Genomic DNA, 13,414 nt, shown 5'->3' with positions numbered 1-13,414 from the left:
ACCTCAGTCCCCCTCCTCCACACCTCCCCCCCCCCCCCCCCCCCCAAAAAAGGGGCTGCTCATTCACCCCGGGTCAGAAACAGGATGGCCTGCTGGGCACCAAAGAGCTTTCGCAGCATCTTTGGAGGACTCTTTTTTTCCCTGGTGAGACTTTTGCCCAGGGCTGGAAGTTGACTCCACACCGAGGACAGAGAACCGCAGAAGGGAGCAAGTAGAAAATGATGAACCATTATAGAAAATGACAAATCATTAGAATAATAAATAATGCAGTAAGAGGTAATTAATTATCTCTATTTATGTTGTGATGCCTGGTTATTGATTTAGATGTGTTTTCAGCCCTGACTGCTTCAGGGTTTCATCTGTGTTTTTCCATCTCCCCTTCGTTAAAGCCCACTGTGCTGCAGGGCTGTGCGGGACTCACAGTCTCCTGGACCGGGAACTGGTCCCGTATTTCCCTGGCACAGACTGGCCTATGCCAGCGCCGGGCACTTCTGTGTCTTTCGGCACAGACGTGGCCACGCACGTTCGGCTGAGACTGTAGGGACAGAAAAATAACCCACGGCTGAACCCTGGGAATAACAGCACGGACGTGGTCACATCCCATCCCTTGCTGGTGCAGTGATGTCAGAGACACCAGATGTCTCTGTTACTGCCCAATTTAACGGTGCCTAATGAGGTCACTTCCATAAAAAGAGGCAATTATTTCCTGGGAGCCATTTGCTAACGTAATTAAGTCCGCTTTTATGCCTGGTTTTAGTGACTGGCAGAGAGCAGGGCTCTTGTGAAAAGCAAAGCAAGGAGGAACCGATTCAGCGAGCCCCACCGTCATGTGTCAGCCCATCCAAACCAGGAGCTTTTTGGTTTCTCTTTCCCAGAAAAGGGTCAGGTTGGCTCTGCCTGGATCCAACCCGCGGCCTCTCCATCAGGAGTTGAGTTTCCCCAGTAGCTGCTGGTTTGGACTGGAGGGGTGAGGTCGGGGGTCCCCGCCGGCTCGGGCTCGGCCGTACCCAGGAATTTGGGATGCGGAGCAGCTTCGCCTGCGGTCCCGGCTCGGCTGGCGCCGGGCTGCCAGGAGCAGGGCTTAGGGCGGCCAAACAATTCACCGCTCGGATTTGCTAAAGCTCGTTCACCTGTGACTGCAGCTGCTGCTGCACCCTGGGCTGGTTTTTCATCCTGTTTCCCCACAGAAGCGATAGAAAGGCTGTTCCAGGGATACGCCGCGTGCAACGTCATTTCTAAGTGTAAAAGGTGGGGTTTAATGACTTGTCCTACCTGGTATCTTGGAGGCAATGGAGCCTGGAGAAGTTTCTTCACTCCTTTTTTCTTAGAAAATTGACTTGCTACAGATGTCGCTCTCAGCATTTTTATTAAAATAAATAGGAAAGGGCTGTGCCCCCAGAGGCCATCCCGCTCCTTTTCCCAAACCTGATGGGTGAAACGCAACCGCGAGCATCTGCCAGGGCAGAGCAGCCATAGAAACAACAGCTCCAGCCCTTCCTGCTCGAGCGCAACCTTAATTAAAAAATAAACTGTCAGACACCATAAAAAATTAAAAGTTAAATGCCTTTAACATCCATCTGTGAGTCTTCTGTGCAAGGCTGATGAGTCAGAGCGGCTGCCGCTCCTTGCCTGTCCTCAGAAGGCTCCTGACGTTGTCCCCCCGCGGGGTGGCACGGGGGGTCTGTGCCCACCTCCCAGTCGGCAAGGAACAGGGGGGCCCGAGCCCCTCCTGCAAGCTCCCAGGAATGCTTTAAGTGCTTTCGTTTAATTTTATAAGGGTTATTCGGCTCCCTCGTGGAGCAGATGTCGCCCAGGTGGGGGGGAGTTTTGTGACCCCGCAGCAGGGCCAGCGCGGGGGGGAGCTGCCACCGTGCTGGGGAGCAAATGGGACAACAGGTAATGGGGCTAGGACTGGCCCCCACTCCTGGTTTTGGCTGGGATAGAGTTAATTTTCTTTCTAGTAGCTGGTATAGTGCTATGGTTTGGATTCAGCATGAGAAGAATGTTGATAACACACTGATGTTTTCCGTTGTTGCTAAGTAGTGCTTATACTAAGCCAAGGATTTTTCAGCTTCTCATGCCCAGCCAGCAAGAAGGCTGGAGGGGCACAAGAAGTTGGGAGGGGACGCAGCCAGGGCAGCTGACCCGAACTGGCCGAAGGGGTATTCCATACAATGGGATGTCATTCCCAGTATATAAACTGGGGGGAGTTGGCCTGCAGGGGTGGATCGCTGCTCAGGAACTAACTGGGCATCGGTTGGCGAGTGGTGAGTAACTGCATTGTGCATCACTTGTTTTGTATATTCCAATTCTTTTATTATTATTATTTCCTTCCTTTCTGTTCTATTAAACTGTTCTTGTCTCAACCCATGAGTTTGGTTTTTTTTTTTCTGATTCTTCCCCCCATCCCACTGGATTGGGGGGAGGCGAGTGAGCGGCTGCATGGTGCTTAGTTGCTGGCTGGGGTTAAACTGTGACACTCCTTAAAGGACTGTGGTGGGCTGACCCTGGCTGGACACCAGGTGCCCACCAAAGCTGCTCCATCACTCCCCTCCTCAGCTGGATACAGGGGAGAGAAAATATAACAAAGGGCTCCTGGGTTGAGATAAGGACAGGGAGAGATCACTCACCAATTACCATCACAGGCAAAACAGACTCAGCCTGGGGAAATTAGTTTACTTTATTATCCTACTCCGATTTGATTGGTAATGAGAAATAAAACCGAATCTTAAAACACCTTCCCCCCACTCCTCCCTTCTTCCTGGGCACAACTTCACTCCTGATTTTCTCTACCTCCTCCCCACTGATAAGCACAGGGGGATGGGGAATGAGGGTTGTGGTCAGTTCATCACACCTTGTCTCTGCTGCTCCTTCCTCCTCACACTCTTCCCCTGCTCCAGCGTGGGGTCCCTCCCACGGGAGACAGTCCTCCATGAACTTCTCCAACGTGGGTCCTTCCCACGGGCTGCAGTTCTTCACGAGCTGCTCCAGCATCGGTCCCTTCCCCAGGCTGCAGTCCTTCAGGCACAGACGGCTCCAGCGCAGGGTCATGAGTCCTGCCAGCAAACCTGCTCCAGCGTGGGCTCCTCTCTCCACGGATCCACAGGTCCTGCCAGGAGCCTGCTCCATCGCGGGCTTCCCATGGGGTCACAGCCTCCTTCAGGCATCCACAGGCTGCAGGGGAATCTCTGCTCCAGTGCCTGGAGAGCCTCCCTCCAACTCCTCCTGACCTGGGGGTCTGCAGAGTTGTTTCTCTCACATCTTCTCACTCCTCTCTCCAGCTGAAGTTGCTGGTGTGCAGCAACTTTTCCCCCTTTCTTAAATCTGTTCTCCCAGAGGTGCTACCACCATCGCTGATGGGCTCAGCCTTGGCCAGCAGCGGGTCCATCTTGGAGCCGGCTGGCATTGGCTCTGTCGGACAAGGGGGAAGCTTCTGGCAGCTTCTCACAGAAGCCACCCCTGTAGCCCCCCCCGCTACCAAAACCTTGCCACAAAAACCCAGTACAGGGGGTCACAGTGATGGGGACAGCCAGCAATCCCACAGGGGATCTTTTCATTTACCTTATCTTGCTCTTAGTGCTGTAATCCTTTCCCCACTCCAGTAACTGGGGCAGTTTATCACTGCTCTGCAAGGGGAAATATTTAGAAAATTGCAGCGCTGCTTCCCTGCCAGGCCAGCACTAAATTATTTAATCTCTTCTAAAAAATCAGCCCGGTGTCTGTTGTGGAGGGAGACTCCCCAAGCGCTACCTGGAGCCTTGGTCTCTCCTTTTACAGAGCTTTTTTGCATTCATCTCCTTTTTTGCTATTACTGCTCCCCGTGAAGGCAGACATCCCCCTGTCCAGCACGCTGGGGTTGATAAAACTTGCTCAACTCCCAAGCGTGCTGCTGCTCTTGTGTGATTATTCCTGCTAATGACTTCCTTTGTAGCAGAAGCCAGATGCAAAGCCACCAGCTCTGAGCACTGTTTGGCTTCTGCCCTTGCATCAGCAGCCGCTGGCTTTGGAGACTCCTCTTGGAGCTGCGGCTCTCGATGCCGTTGGCCGGGAGGACAAACTTCGCCACCGGCGCTCTGAGCCGTGGCCGTATTCCTGCTGCGCTCGCCCAACGATGCCCTGAAGCCTCCCCCCACAGCCGCTTCCAAAACGTTATTCCAAAATATTTCCCTTCCCAGTGGTTTTCTGGATATTCGGGTGTTGGATGTGTAGGGGTGTGCCGGTCAGAGCAGAGGATGCAGGAGTGGAGGCCGTGCCCGGGTACCAAACCCCATCACATCCCCCCCGAGATGGGATGCTCTGCCCTCGGGTGCCCGACCCGCGCGGTGCCCGGCCACCGATCCGTACGAGCCGCCTGCACCAGAGCGAGGAATGGGTTTTGCAGCAAGCGCGGGTGGTTCTGGGCAGGAGGCTGAGGTGGAGGGGCTGCGGGGGGAGCAATTACTCTGGGGTCGGAGCAATCGCAGCATGGCTGAGAAAATAGGGCCATTAAACCCCAGACCTAACAGACTTTCCTCTCCCTCTGGATCGATTTGCCGAGTGTTTATCGACCAGCAGGAGTGACAGGCTGTCCCAGGCACATCGGCTCTTTCTGCTTCTCCATCCTTCATCCCAGGCTCGCTGGGCTCTTGCTGATCGCTTTGCCCCAGTTTCCACATGGGAAAAACCCAGCTCGTGATGAAGGACAAGAAGATGATGCCCAGCAGGAGCATCACTGAGTCATTTACTCCCTACTCACTTGTAGGACCGCGCATGCCGGAGCCCACAGGCTCTACCGCGGATTTATTCCAGGAAAAACCAGACTAATAAGCTTCCCGGCAGGGCTGTGAATAGAAAGAGGATTTTTATGCCACGGGCTGCGGCTCGCCCTGCTCTGAGCTCCCCCCCATAAAGCAGCAGAACCTGCTGTGGGTTTGCTCTCGGGAGGCTGAACGGTCCTTAGAGGGGTCAAAGCCAGCGTTGCCCTCCCCGGCCCGCAGGCAGGGACGCCCACCGCAAACGCCACAGGGACAATGCGCGTGCAAAGCGCTCGCACGAAACGGTGGCGTGCAAAGCGCTCGCGTGAGCCGGCTGTGAAGGAGCACGGACGGGCTGGGGATTATTCGCAGGGGCTTTTGAGCAATGATGCCATTTGGGGAAATTTGCGGTCCTTTGCAAGCCGAGGATCCCTGCCGGGCGGTGGGACACCTCTGCTGCCTGCACATCATCCCCCCTACCCCGCCAGAGAGCAGACGGCACTCGCCCCAGAGGAGAGGGGGTATTTAAAGCAACTTTGCGGCATTAAATGCCCAAGATGGGGGATGGACCCAGCGTGAGAGCTCTCCCGTGCTCCAGCATCTTGGAATAATTGGAAAACCACAGGTTTATCCTTGTCCCTGGCTTGTCATATTGCTATTCTCTGCTCAAAATAAGGTGCTTGCAGTAGAAGGCAGAGTGAGAGGGCAAGACTTGCATAAAGCCTCCCTCCATACAGCTCCCCCAAACCGATATGGTGTAAGGGCAAATTGAACCCCAACCTGAACCAAGAAACCAAACAGAAGGCCGGGCTCTGGGAACCTAAACCAGAGGCAGCACGCACCTGAACAGCTTTTTTTCCTTGCTGACACTGTGTCACGGGAGAGCTGATGCTTGCAGGCTTCTCCGCTGCGGTGGCTCTCCCACGCTGGGTGGGGGTCCTGGACATGCACCCCAGCTCACCCTGGCATCCCCCTGCCACGTCCTGCTGGTGTCTGGGGGATATGGGGTTGTTGAACCGCCAACTGAACCTCCTCTAAGGCCCTTGATGCCCACTGTGATTATCTTGGATGCTGAACACACTCTATTTTAAGTCAGAGATCTTCCTTTAAAACATCAGCTTTTCTTCTGAGCTTCGCTTCTTCCTGCCACGGGCCTCTTGTCAATAATTTCCTCCTTGGAAAGGAGAAAGCTGGGTGCTTGCTGGGAAATTTAGGGGTTTGCACAGATTCCCTGCCATTAAGCATCTTGTTGGAGGGCTGGATGAAGGGTGCTCCCGCCGCCCTGCCGGCTGCGCTGCTCTCCCACCAGCTCTCCTCTTTCAGCGCTGAAGCTCAGACACCGTCACGGCTGGCTCTGGGTGCGAGGACTCGCGGTGGCATCCATGTGCTCGGGGCCAGCGGCCGGGTCCGTGCGGAGCTCAGCACCACCGACACGGTCTCGGACGCCTCGTCTGAAATGAAGCTGAAGTAAGGTGGTGGGCTGACCCAGGCTGGATGCCAGGTGCCCACCAAAGCTGCTCCATCACTCCCCTCCTCAGCTGGACAGGGGAGAGAAAATATAACGAAGGGCTCCTGGGTTGAGATACAGACAGGGAGAGATCACTCACCAATTACTGTCACAGGCAAAACAGACTTGACTTGGGGGAAATCAGTTTCACTTACTACCAATCAAATTGGAGTAGGATAATGAGAAATAAAACCAAATCTTAAAACACTTTCCGCCTACCCCTCCCTGCTTCCCAGGCTCAACTTTACACCTGATTTCTCTACCACCTCCCCCCCGATAAGCACAGGGGGATGGGGAATGGGGGTTGTGGTCAGTTCATCACACCTTGTCTCTGCCGTTCCTTCCTCCTCAGGGGGAGGACTCCTCACACTCTTCCTCTGCTCCAGCGTGGGGTCCCTCCACGGGGAGACAGTCCTCCATGAACTTCTCCAACGTGGGTCCTTCCCACAGGCTCCCAGTCTTCATAAACTGCTCCAGTGTGGGTCCCTTCCTCGGGCTGCAGTCCTTCAGACACAGACTGCTCCAGTGTGGGTCCCCCGTGGGGTCACAAGTCCTGCCAGCAAACCTGCTCCAGTGTGGGCTCCTCTCTCCATGGGGTCCCAGCCTCCCATCCACCACCATGGGCTCCTCCCCAGGCTGCAGGTGGAGATCTGCTCCCCCGTGGACCTCCCTGGGCTGCAGGGGGACAGCCTGCCTCACCATGGTCTTCCCCACGGGCTGCAGGGGAATCTCTGCTCCGGCATTTGGAGCACCTCCTCCCCTCCTTCTTCACTGACCTGGGGGTCTGCAGGGTTGGTTCTCTCACATGTTCTCACTCCTGGTCCATCTTGGAGCCAGCTGGCATTGCCTCTATCAGACATGGGGGAAGCTCCTGGCAGCTTCTCACAGAAGCCACCCCTGCAGCCCCCCTGCTACCAAAACCTTGCCACACAAACCCAATACAAGAAAGAAACCCCATCTTGGTAGAATGAAAACAAGGGCACAGAAAGGGCCACCCGCTGCCATCACTGCTGCTGTGGCACACTTTGTTAGTGTGAGGTTAATTATACACTGAGCAACGGTCTAATCAGCAGTGACGAGGCTGCCTGCGCCTCGTTTCCCCACAAGTTGGCCACTAGCGAACACAGCTGCTGCATAACCTCTGTACCCCCAGGCTGTGGTGAGCTTTAACTTTTTGGTAGAAAAAAATTCCACCCAATTGAAATTATGTCCCCAAAACTAAAAATTTCAGCCCTTGCAGGGTGAGGTGGAGATCCTGCCCTGGGACCAGGGACCTGCCAGCGGGATGTCCCCAGCCCTCTGGGGGAGGCTTGCGCTGGCTGATGCTCAGGCCAGGGATGCTGCAGAAATAGCTCTCAATTGACCTTTTTGGCTATTTTAACAGATTTTTTGTTTTATTTCTTTTCTGTCGAAAGAACAGGGAGTTTGGGGGAAAAAATGCTACAGCCTGACATGGCAAGGGAGGGCACGGGGTGCTACGCTATGGGCCACCAGCCTCTGGGCACCTGGGGCTCTTTCTGGTGCTCCAAGACCTGCTCCTGGAAAACACGGCCTTGAAAAAGCTGTCGAGTTTTTGTTTTCCAAGAGAAAAAGGAAAACGTGGCCCTTCCTCAGAGGGCTGGCTGGAGGAGACGAGGGGAGACCCAGTGGGATCCATCTGAAACTCAGCACGGCAGAAGGCATCCCTGGGGCCAGCTGGATGCTGGGGCACATCCCAGGAGGAATCCTGGGGGACCATCCAGCGCTGGGGAAGGAACCTGTTCTGGGATCTGAGCTCTCACTGCTCAAGCCTGGCTGAGCACAGGAATTGGGGATTTAGGGAAAAAAAAACAGTGATTTTTGAGTAAATAGGTGAAAGTGAAGGAAAAGGGAGTGGGCAGCAGCACAGCTTCCCTGGCACAAATAGGGATAAAAGCCATCTCTGATGGAAACATCAGACCCGGCGCTGAGCGATGATTTAATAACTTTTACGGGCGAACCCCTCCCAGGCGGTCTCGCCGCTCAGGCAGTGACTCGCCGACAGCGTGCCGGCTGCGATCCGGAGACGAGAGGTATGTTTCACCCCTTCCCGACGGCTCGGGAAAAGCGAGTCCTTGGGGGAACCTTGTCTCTTTTCCCCTTGCAACGGATGCAAGACCCAAGCGTGGCAGCAAGGTTCCCCGGCCGTGTGGCCAGGGCTGGTGTTTGGGGGCAGAAAGGGAAATCCCACATCCAAAGGGCCCCTTCCCAGGGCAGAGGGAGGAGGAGACGCTTTTCCTTTTTTCCCCCCGATTGTTTGAGGATGCACCTGAATGGCCACGATGAGGCTCTCTTGCTTTCCATCTGCAGTCAGCTTCAAGGAACCTTTTTCCAGTGGTTTACAAGGGGAATATTTGCGATTATGGAGTGAAAAATGTGAATACTCTGCAGTATTTTCTGAAAAGTTGCCACTGCCGCTCACAGCCCTGCCAAAACACTCGCTCGCAGGAGCGCTCATGCGAAGTGAGGACACGGTGGGAGCGGATCCACCTCCTGGCGTGGGGAGAAGGTGCTTTGTCACCAACGGAGAAGGTGGCACCGAGGCCGCTCACCCCAGCGGGCAGAGGATTGAGGGACGCCCCAGTTTGGGCAGGGGGCTGGGATGCCCTCGATGCCCAGTCCTACCCTGGGGCAGGGTACCCAGCACTGCACTGGTACCAGGGATGCTCCACCGGCCGGATCAGCACATCAAAGCCCCCATCGCCACCCAGCTCCAGTGACGGCGTAACACACCAAGTGTGGCTTCTGCCAATAACAGCGTCGAGCATCGCACAGCAACCGCTCCCTGCGGCTCCCCGATCTCCAGCAGAGACACCAGCACTGAGCTCCGCAGCACAAATTTCTCCCGTGCTCCAGGGAGGTGGCCTCCGGAGCCGGCATTTGCTGACAGAGCGGTGTTTGGAGGGCTCTCTTTACTCTTTTTTTTCATTACAGCGCTTTGCACTACATTTTATAATGCAATTTCTGGAAGCGGTCGTGAGGAGCATCTGCCGACAAGCACCTTCCATGGTCACCAGTGCTGTCGAGCAGCACTCGAGCCCAGGGCAGCAGCTGAGCAGACACTACACGGAGCTGGACGGCTTTCAATATCTCATCCTTCCTGACTACGTCCTCACTGAGCAGGAGAAAGGAAGGGGGAGAGGCGACGGCTCTGTCTCTGCAAATCCCGCTCCATCAGGCAGCAACATAAATCACCACCAGCCGGGGTCCCTGAGAGCCCGCTGCCGAATTCCCCATCTTTACAGTGCCAGAAAGAAATTAAAATATGAATTTCACTGCTAGTATTTGGCACAGCCTTCTTGCGCTGCTTAATGCTCATCTCTCCCTGCAGAATCAGCTTTATGCGTTTCACGAGGCCTCCCCAAGTTTTCATGTTGCCTGAAGGGAGAAGTAATCCCCCTAATTCGTTACAGTGACCTTTAGGAGGAGCACAAGTACCCCAGATGAGATGTATGTATGCATGAGATCTTGCTGCCATTAAGGCAAAAATTGAGTGCCACCGTGGTACTGATGAGCTCCGAGAGCCGCAATGGACCAGGCTGAGGAGCAAGCGCTGTTCCGATGGGTGAAGATGCTCAGGCTTCTGCTCGCCGGTCCAGTGCCACATCCCGGGGCCAGTACTGCCAAGGCAGACTCACGGCCAGATGGACACGACTGTTTAATCTGTACCGACACCTGAGTGTTTACAGCACTGTCAAAGGGCAATAGTCCTTCACGTCCATAAAAAAATGCAATTTTTTTGGAGGGTGAATGACTGCCAAAGGGTTCTTGGCAATTGCTCTGTGTACAGGCTGCATCAGAAAAAAAAAAAGTAAAGCATGGCTATTCCCCAGCTGTCTGCCCCGAGCTCCGGAGACTGTCAGAGGGGCAGAAGAGCTGTCCCATGGGCTCCTTCTCTGCAAATTCAGTCCTACCATATGGCTGTGGGCCATCTTAGTGCCCCATGCAGACCTCTAGCAGGATCCAGAGCAGCTCCTGTCCTAAAGTGGTGAGTATAAGTACAGAAAGATTTATCTCAGGGACGTGGCACCAGGGTGCCTTTGGTAAATGACTTATTTTTTTTGCTTTCTCATACCCATTTTTGCTCCAGGGATGAAATGCTCAGCTCGGATCTAGGAGCAGGAACCGGTCCTCAGGCTCCCCAGAGCATCCGACCGCATCCATCCTGCCCCGGGGTAACTCCGGCAGCAGCAGCCCGTGGCTGGAGGGGCAGGAGAGGCTTCTGCAGAGCCGGGGCACGGGGGGACCTGCCACCTCCATGGGGGCCACGAACCCCCCACCCCGGTCACCACGTCCGCCTGCACAGGGCCAGCTTGTCTCGGGACAGACACCTTTTTGTCCCTTTTTTTCCTCTCCCCTGCAGGATCCTGCTGCCAGACCTGGCAAAGCCCCTGTGCCAGAGGGGTGTCCCGCAGGGTTTGGGATGGTTGAAAGCACCGGCGCTGCTGGAGGGCAGACATGGGCGCACACTGAGCGACATGCAAACCTCTACTCCTTCCCAAACGGGGTAAAACCCACCACCGCTTGGAACGACTCTTTGCGTAAGTGCATTTTGGGTGGAGGCTCGAGCTCCCTTCTCATGGCAGCAGCGCTGCTGGGTACAGGGGTGTACAATGTGGCTTCTGCTGTTGAGGTTTATTTTCCAGGTACAGCTTTATTTTGCATGACAAACCCTGGAATACCTCTCTAGCTTCCCATTTTCAAGGGGGCTGTTGCAAACACCCTGCACCTTTACACTTGCTCCAACACGGCTCAGCTGAAGGTCTCTTGTGCCAACTCTGGCCACCAAACCTCCTGCAGAGGCTTTTTTTCTTAGCTTAGGTAGACTCAGACCTGTTTGCAGGACCTCCAGACGTTCTGCCTGAGCTGCTCTGAGGGTTCTGCACGAGGCCACAGCCCCGAGGAGACTTTGTGTTCGTCCTCAGCTGCGTTACGGCTGCTCCAGACAGACCTGGCTCCCTGAGCATCCAGGTTTTGCCTTGGATAGACATGGATGGTGACAGTGGTGACCCCCCTCAGCTGTTCTGGTACCGGAGCCGCTGTCTTCATGCTCCTGCCCAGCAGGTCTGTCCGTGCTGGTGGCTGGCAGCAGCGTTTGATCCTTTAGTTTGGGACCTGCTGGTTAAAACAGCTCCTCGATGCCCAAATGAGACGCGTAGAGGAGAAACCCGCCTGGTGGGAGCTGGGGGTGGACACGGAGCTGTAAATCCTGCCAGCACAAGAGAAATGCAGCAGTTTGGAAGTTGAATTATAAAGTCTGTGCTATTTCCCCGTCATTTAAAGGGCAAACCCACCAGCAGCCTGGGTCGGACGCAGTGGCCCTGTCTGGCCCCGCATCTGTCCCTGCAGCCCATGCTGTTCCCAGGTGCATCCCCTGTGGATGCTCTCTCAGCGGTGGTGCTCCCAAGCGAATTGCCATGGAAACAGAGAGCCAAGGCAAACAAAATCTGCCTTTGAGCAGCCACTGAGGGGGTCTTGGGAGGGGATGGGCTGCGTTCATCCCTGCTGTCTTCAGCCAGGGGCCTACAGCTCCAGAAACAGCAGGGACGGGGCAAGGAAACCTCATCCAAGAGCTCCCTGGGCATGTTGCAACCTTCCCCGGGGCACTCAGGGTTAATAATTCCCTATTTCTGTGACCCGGCAGGAGTTTGCAGCAATTTCAATGTGCACGTCAGACTGATGCTGCATCTTGCTGCTGTGCTGGTGGGAGCCAGCTGCAGGACAGAGCCGAGGAATGAAAACTCATTAAACCGTGGGGTCTCAAGTGCTTGCACATCCGCAGGAAAAAAAATCAGTCCCTGCTAAATTGTTGAAACTGTTGCACAGGCATGGACATGACCGTATTTAGAGCTGAGGTCTGGTCTCATTTTCCTTTCCAAGTGGCACTGGTGGCTGGCTGAAGTCCCCTGTCCCCACACCGCACACGCTGCCCGACCCCACCTTGCTGGTGGTTGCTGGAAGCCCGCTGATGAGCCAGCTTTTGCCTTTTTTGCTCCAGGCTCATGGCCAGGAGACAAGAAAAAGCAGCTACCTGATGGAAACAAGGTCTCTAAAATTATTCTTTAATAAATCTCAGTGTCCTATTGCCCGAAACCTCAGCAGGGTCAAGGCACCCATCCCACAGGGCACGGGCAGCCCCTGCCCCGAAGAGGAGCTGCAGTGGGAGCAGAGCGGGGACCAGCCGTGTGCCTCCAGCAGCATTTTTCCTCCACTTCAAGGTGCCCAGAAAAAGAGGCTTTCCAAAACATCAGTTTCTGTTCAATCAGGAGTTCCTCTGAAATCTCTCTCCTTGTCCGTGCTGGGTTTCCAGCCTCCAGCCTCTTTAGGGCGCAGTCGTTTAGCTGGGTTTCGTCACTGCTGCAAAGCTAACTTTGCCTTCTAGGCACTTAGGTATAAATAATCTTTTACTATATTAATTACTTTGCACAGAAGGATAAGACATAAATTATAACCCGATGGGTTATAATTGCATGTTCTTAACACGTGTGCCTCGTTACTAATTATCCCTGTTCTCCCAAGCAGCTTAAAAAGCAGAAGCATTGAATCATGGCTTCCAGGGAATAAAGCTGCTGAGGCAGGAGAGCGAGCCCCTTCTTGCCACCAAAGGGGGGGTGAAATAATGTCGCAAATACAAAAATAGCCCCTCCCAACCCCAAATTAAATTTGTTGGAAGCCAGTGTCTGCAGGTCTCCTGCGGGACAGCGATGACTGCAGCAGCCCCCAGCCCTTCCTCCCATCCTGTGGGGCTTCACTCTTGCCTCTTTTCACTGGCAAAGCAGCTTCTCTTGGGTTTATATGAAAAAAACCTATACTGAAAGCTTTTTGACTTACATCTGCTAGGAGGACTGTGGCTTTCCAGCAAGTACCCTTTGGGGCAGGGTGGGTGATCACTGGCTCTGCAGAACATGCAGTAAAGAAAGAGGCAAAAAGTGTCATTGTCGTGGCTCTGAAGTGACCCGTAAGATGACCTGCCATCTACACTTGGTTCACTCCAGGAATTAACTAATAAAATACCGTGCTTCACATCCTCGGTGTGGGCAATAGCACCAGACATCACCGTAGGTTTCGTGCTCACCACAGCCCAGGTAACGCCAGCAGATTTCTGGTACCCGCAGAGAAGACCTCGGGATGCCAAAGGTATATTCAACTCCAGACT

The sequence above is a fragment of the Haliaeetus leucocephalus genome, unplaced genomic scaffold (assembly GCF_000737465.1).
Source record: "Haliaeetus leucocephalus isolate CR32 unplaced genomic scaffold, Haliaeetus_leucocephalus-4.0 Scaffold262, whole genome shotgun sequence".
Classification (NCBI taxonomy): Eukaryota; Metazoa; Chordata; class Aves; order Accipitriformes; family Accipitridae; genus Haliaeetus; species Haliaeetus leucocephalus.
Note: the sequence above shows the minus strand (reverse complement) of the source record.